The sequence below is a fragment of the Acyrthosiphon pisum genome, chromosome X (genome assembly GCF_005508785.2).
Source record: "Acyrthosiphon pisum isolate AL4f chromosome X, pea_aphid_22Mar2018_4r6ur, whole genome shotgun sequence".
Classification (NCBI taxonomy): domain Eukaryota; kingdom Metazoa; phylum Arthropoda; class Insecta; order Hemiptera; family Aphididae; genus Acyrthosiphon; species Acyrthosiphon pisum.
The window spans coordinates 111,226,486-111,233,731 of NC_042493.1; the positions used below are offsets into that span (position 1 = coordinate 111,226,486).

Consider the following 7,246-nt stretch of genomic DNA (forward strand, 5'->3'; position numbering starts at 1 on the left):
CCCAACTTCTGAGATATTAAGATCAATTCGCAAAATCTATGGCATATTTTCTACATCTCAAACAGTTTCAAACAACTCAACAGGAATCATCATCTCACAAATATATTCCATTGGCTCAGAAAATCAACCTCTAAAATCTATGGCATTTGTTCATCAACTCAACAAAAACAAAATCTCTATGGAATATTTTTAAAAAACTGTATAACTTTTAAAATCCTAAGGCAAAATTGCTTATAAATAATAGTAGTATATATAAACCAAAAAAAGTAGTATATGGGCGCACTTATGGGACTTTTATTCTTAATAGAACAATTCTATTAAAAAATATTTTGCATTGCGGTTTTAATTATTAATAATATAAGTTTTGCGGAAAATATTTTAATTATTATTGCATTTCAATTTTGTGATCTTTTTGCACAGAACAATTCTATTAAAAAATGTTTTGGGGATATTGCATTTCAGATTTTTGAAAAATATTTTAATAATTATTGCGTTTCACGAAAATGCAAAATATTTTAGGAATATTGCATTTCAATTTCTATAAAAAATATTTTAGGAAATATTGCATTTAAATGAAAGTGTCCTGAAGTGCCCCATATACACTAATTGTATATCAAAATAGTAATTAAATTACTTAAGTTACTTTTTTATGAACATAGCTTCTAAACACAATTTGTATCCACATTAGTAATACATTTAATATATTATTTGACTTTAAATTTAATTTATTCATGCATAACTGACAGTCCACAATCTGATTCAAAGTGGGACGGCATTTTGAGTTTTACTTGGGTATTTATTTTATATTTAATGTATGAGAAGAATAACTTACTTTATATATATAAAAAAAAAGATATTAATATGAACAATCCATTCATAGTAAAAGTCAGAACTTGTATCTTCATTGTAACTTTTGATCTCAAGTTGTTAGTTCATGACATTTCACTTCATACCATATTTATATACCAATACATTTTCCAAAGCAATATTGTTGTGTGGAAACAAATATATAAATCCTTAAATCTGTAAATAAATAAAATTAATACACTGTTAATTATTATGATATGAGTTCTTACTAGTTTAAGCTATAAGTTTAAGCTGGGTGTTGTGTTCTTTGTATTGACGCAAGATAGCAATAATTTGCATTCCTAAAAAAAGGCCAAATTGTTAATTATGATATTTATAATTTATTCTGTTTATTTTCTCAGAAATCATTGAATTAAAATAATATATAGAAATATTAAATATAGAATTTAGGTAGGTGAAACAATGTTTTGTTTACAAATGTCTAGTATGAGTGAATGTGAAATAAGAACACTTAAGAAATTAGGAACTATTTAAATAACTAATCAACTATGAAAACATACTGATATTAACATGTAATAATTTATTTTAAACAATAATGTATGTGTTAAGGTTACTGTAAGACTGCGTTTAGATACTATTTCAGAAGTTTTTAAATTGGTCTCCTGAAGGCTATGAAAATGTTCCCAGAGAACATATAGCACAGCATAACGCATAGCATCATGATATTTTATTACAAAACATCACGATTGTGTCAAAATGCATTACAAAATTGTGAATAAACTGGCATTTATATATACGTGTTATAGGCAAAAATAGTTAAAGTAGTTAATTACCACCAAAAAGTGACTTAATTATGTTTAAATTATTATTACATTTTTATTAAAATGTTTTTAAGGTATTTAAATAACCACATATAGTTTTAAGACACAATTTGTAACCACACCATAGTCATGTATTTCATACATCTACATAACTGATAGTCAGCAGTCTGATATTTCAAGTGGCACAGCATTTAGTGTTTTACTTATTTAGTTTATGTTTAATGTATAAGAAGAATTACTTACTATAAAAAAAAAATTTATGTTTATCCAACAATCCATTCTATATAGAAGTCAGAAGTGATATCCTCATTGCACCTTTTGATCTCAAGTTGTTAGTTCATTACATTTCACTCCATACCATATTCATACAGTAATTGTCAACACAACACTAATCAAATAAAATAAAATAAATCAAATTATTTTTAATTAGCACATACAATTACTGTAAAGGATACCTACTGCTCAAATTTATGGTGTACAGTTAGTTGTGAGTTTATTATAAAATACATTTTCCAAAGCCATATTGTTGTGTGGAAACAAATATATAAATGCTTGTAACTGGAAATAAATAAAATAAATATACTATTAATTATTATAATATCTATACTAACTAATTTAAACTAAACATGCCTCAGGCACAATAGGCTTATTTAACGACTGGTTTGTGTTGATGAATACGAATCAGAAGTTTGATATGGAATATCTCAAGTTGTGGGTTACAAATACCAGTTGCTATATGTATTTAATTTGAATAAGTATTCATTGATTCCCCGTGTTGTTCAGGCCCAGAAAGTTTTTTCTAGCTTTAAGACAAGCTTCTTTCTTGTTTTTCAATTGATGCCGTGACAAAACTTTTCTGGGTATTACTCCAGACCAAACTGTAAGAGTTTGATTACCTTTTGAAGAACCTAAATCGAATTTAATTAACTTTAGTATGTATATACAAAATTATATATTTACAGTTTATTAAAATTGTATGATTGAATCTTACTAGGACTTATGAAACCCATAAATATCTAGATTTTTCACTATGATGATGTCCTAAGATAAAAAGTGTAGTCTGATGTAGTCTATCATCATAGTGAAAAATCTAGATAATATTTACTACCCCATGTAATATCATGAACTCCTAAACAAAATTTAAAAATATTATATTAAATATTTTTTATAAATGCATTTCATATTAACTTACCAGGTAATTGAAGAGCAAATATTTCATTATTACTATAAGTTTCAGTAGTGCATGATTTTGAACAACCTAAATGTATAAAGTTAGCAATAAAAACAAATTTTAAAAATAAATATAAAATATATTTACCAGGATCATCAGTAATTTATAGTGAAGTATTTGAGCCACAAGACACTGTCTTAGTTGAATAAGTAAAGATTCAAATCTTGTCACTAGTCAACAGGTCTGAAGACGCACTCACATCGCAATTATCTTTTCATTTTTTCTATCTGAATATAAAAACAAATAAAAGGTGGTAAAAAAGTTGTTGCTGTTGAATGTTATATTAGTTCTTATATACCAAGGAATAGTATAGGTAGCATGTAGATAGTGTAGATAGCGTGTGGCTGGAACATAGTATTCTTAAATTTGTTCTTTTCTAAACATCTAATTGACGCAGAAAAGTTAAAACTCTATACCTCTCTAAGAGCATAGAATTGAATATGAATTACAAATGGAGATATTTCAGCTACAAAAAAGTATGAAGAACAATTTATTTAGACTGTTAGCAGTTTATAAAAAATTATTTTTGTGATAATTTATTTTTTATGAATAAGATATATTATTTTTAATTTTTGTTTTTAATTTTTTAAATATTAACCACCAGTTGGTTTTTTATTTCAAATTAATTTAAGTATACAATTGTTTTCTTTTGTAAGTTAAGTACACATTTATACATTATTTTTCTATGTATTGTATATTATAATTTTGGTAAACTTATTAGTAAGTAATACATATTGCATACAATTTCTTACTATTATTTTTTAATTATACTTTAGTTCTCAGACCTACAAATTTTAATTAGAATATTTCATTATTTATCTTGTCTTCTAAAATATTAATTTTTTTTTTCAAATTAAGTTGCAATATAATTTATTTGTTTTAATACAATATAAGAATTGATCGAATAAAATAAAAGTCTAGCAGTTTATTGGATTCCTATTTTAATATTATAAATTTACAACAAAAAATATACACACGTGAAAATCATGTAACTATTATAACTTATAAAAATTATTAGATATTTATATTACAACTTTGAATTGTAATCAAATATTATTACAAAATACATTTTCATTGTTTGCTTTGCTCGAGGCTTTGCTTATTATTCTTTATCCCGTGTAGCCAATCTGATTATGCAACAAAATAAAAATAAAAGAGTTAGCATTTAAAATTTATCTCATTTACTTGATAAGTATTACTTTTTTCTTTACAACTATGCATAAAAATACAGTACATAATTTTCATTTACCGCTCAAAATGACCAACGTCTGTTGCCTTCTACTTGGCTGTGTTTTCCTTGGGTTTGTAGGTATTGGTATATAATTAATAGAGATATCGTCCTGGGCTAGTAATGCTTCCCAAACTGGTAGTGTAATTTAAAATCCACTGAGGACTTCTTCTACAGACCTTCGGGCAATTTTGAAAAAACGTAAGTGACAATAGAAAATGTTGAAAATCTTGCTTAGTTGTTGATTTTGGAGAAACGGTAAGATTTTATTTTAAGACTATAAACCAGAGGTATTCAAACTGTGCGTCGCGGCTCCCAGGGGCGTCGCGAGAGTTATCGAAGGGAGCCACATCATATAATTGAAAACCAATAAATATTTTAAAATATTTTTACGAAAAACGTTTTTTATTATCATTGAGGCACACCGGTTGGGAAACGTTGGATTGTTTACAGTCTACTATAATCATTCGCTAAGTATAGCTTTAATTGATCGCGTAAGTCGCATTAGAGACAGCGATACCATCAACTGCCTACGTTAAATTATCAATGCGTATGTCGTGTTTGGCAGTATTAGTCGCGAGTTAAATTATCAGTCATTTTTAATTTGGGAGCCGTCAACATTTTGTGAAGACTCAAAGGAGCCTTGGGATGAAAAAGTTTGAATACCTGTGCTATAAACTATTAATATTAATTGGAGTCTTGTAACGATCTACATAAAATGTATACATATTTTGGATTTTCCAAAACTCAAAATTTAAGATTTTTAAAACATTGATAAAGGTCGATAGTGATTAAGTGTTTTTAAAAACCAAAAATATCAAATATCAACATGTTTTGTCTCTAGAGGTTTGGTTTCCAAGGTACGGCTACCCGCAACAGCTGACTGCAGCGACTGCCCGCACTATATACTGCTCTCGGACCAGTACAGTGGTCGGCCGCAGCCATTATAATGCTGTTTCATAACAGACCAGTCATTGCGGCAAGCCACGCCTTGGAAACTGTACCTATAGATGAGTAATATACATATTTGATAGTAAATTTTTGTGTTACTAATAAATTATGAACGTAGGGAAATAATGTGTTTATTTTTAGTATAAACGACGAGTAGGTACATTGGTAGGTGAGTTGGGTGTTGGAAAACAATTGCTGGCCTTCAATAATATTTAAGTTTGCCATGCCACTGAATGTGTCTACTTGTCTACCTATTGGTACTAGTAGAGAAATTACTAATTGGAGATAGGTAAGTGTTAATGGTTAGAAAATACTTGGTAATTGCCACAACTTGACATAAGTACAGTCAATGGCACCAACAACTTTTGGAAACTTGGCCATTCGGTAAAAATGTAACTGAATCAGTCTTATTTACTCTGGTGTTTCAAAAAAATGAATATATTGGTGCTACGTAGTGAAACAATAGCACAGCCTGCTTTGTGCACTATCCTATTCACTGTTGAGGAACTTAAGCCACACAGATCTCCATCAGTGGTTTGAAAGCATCCGGTTGTGTAAAATCAAAGAGCTGATTGATCGAAGATATACAGTAATTCAGCTATAGAAAAGAAACAAATTGTCATGCTTTGAATCCGTCTTACAGGCAAGATACAATTATACATTTCAATAATATAATATTGCTTCGTACTTTTGTTAAAATCTCATTGAAGCTAAACCTCAAGTGATTTATAAAATATTAAATATATATAATAATAGTGGCGTAGCCAGAGAAGGGGCTGAGGGGGCTGTAATGTTAAGAAAATTTAAAAATTATTTTAATGGTCTATGATAGTCGCTAAAAAAGTCTTAACAAGCTGTATTTAAAATATTTAAAAATGTAGTATAAGTATTAACACTTTTCAGCTATCTATCTTTGCTAGTATGTATTCAATGTGTTCAGCCCCCCCCCCCCTCCTGAAGCTACACCACTGTACCTATAACTTGTACCTACGTGGTTCTAGTTAGGTACGTCATGCTGACAAGAATTTTACTAACCTGTCTGTTTCATACTCAAGGCTTTCCTTTATTTTCTCCAGAATCGATAGAGCTGTTGATTTAGTGAGTCTGTACCTCGTTATAAAATCGTGGTCGTCCAGATTGTCACTCTTCTGACGGTACGTCTTCGTTGTCTTTATAACATGTCTGAATGACACGGTCACGAACGGTGAATTTTGTGTAGTTAATGATTGTTATAATTTATGATAGTTTATTTAAATTACATTATAATAACACCGAAAAATAGGAAGTTGAACAGTAAAAAAAAACACAATTAATTTAGCAATATTATTAATATAAATACGCAAGTTGATAACATTATCAATACTCCTGTGGCGAGGGTCGGTACCTCCACGCATAAACATTATTATCTTTATTATCTGTGCCTCCTCCTAAGTCCACACTTCTGAAACTAATTGCCGGCGAAATATCCTAATAGGAACTAATGACGAATTCCGTCAGAGCTCATTACTATACAAAAAAAAGTAATAAAGTAATCAGAATTGTGAAATATCCGTTTCTATCGTCGGCCTGTAGTTATATCATGACGGCGCGCCGGCGACTCGCAGCAAAACAAAATCGTAAAAACCAAATCTTCCTTCCCAAATCATTCGATAGTCAAAATATTTTTAATCTCAAAAATGATACCGATTCAAACAGATAATAATCTTTCATCATCGAATCCATGGCTTAAATCACGGACTTAGAAGATACTTAAGTGGCCGTGGCTTTATGTTTTTATTCTTATTGATCAATTAATATTATTATATTATACTTAAAAAAAACAAAACACACTTACTAAAACTTACGGTATTAATTACTGTTTTCATTAGTCAAAGTTGTTTTATAATTTAAAAGACGACACAGATAGAAAAATGTTTAGTGTACTGTAGTACGATAATATATATTCTGTACATACTTTAAATTATGGGTAAATATATCTAACAAGCAAACATAAATTTGTAATATTCTCGTTGATTGGCTGGTCAGATTAATATTCTGATAGCCGTTAACTACGAGTATATTATGATTTTGCAGAAGCGAGACCGCTCGTGTTGATGATGAAGATGTTGACAGGATAGTTATAAATGAATGTAGACAGATGAAAGATACTTTGTAGTTTATTTAAATGCTTCTTCAGTAATAAATGACAGTTACTACACAGAGTGACGT

The 7,246-nt window shown here is 29.0% G+C and overlaps 1 protein-coding gene and 1 long non-coding RNA gene across 2 annotated transcripts in view; both read right to left on the reverse strand.

Annotated features, from left to right (window-relative positions):
• Nucleotides 1-1,017, reverse strand: part of LOC100574205 — a 5,585-nt gene extending 4,568 nt beyond the window's left edge. Inside the window, exon 1 of the mRNA XM_029485740.1 lies at nucleotides 833-1,017. The gene's annotated coding sequence lies outside the window, so the exon portion shown is untranslated. The remainder of the gene's footprint in view (nucleotides 1-832) is intronic.
• An 842-nt stretch (nucleotides 1,018-1,859) lies between these two features.
• On the reverse strand, nucleotides 1,860-3,399 carry LOC115033363. Its single transcript, XR_003838681.1, has 5 exons — nucleotides 3,158-3,399; nucleotides 2,947-3,086; nucleotides 2,821-2,886; nucleotides 2,088-2,536; nucleotides 1,860-2,016 (listed from the first exon to the last, which is right to left on the reverse strand). It is a non-coding gene; the product is annotated as an uncharacterized LOC115033363 (long non-coding RNA).
• Between the last annotated feature and the right edge of the window lie 3,847 nt (nucleotides 3,400-7,246).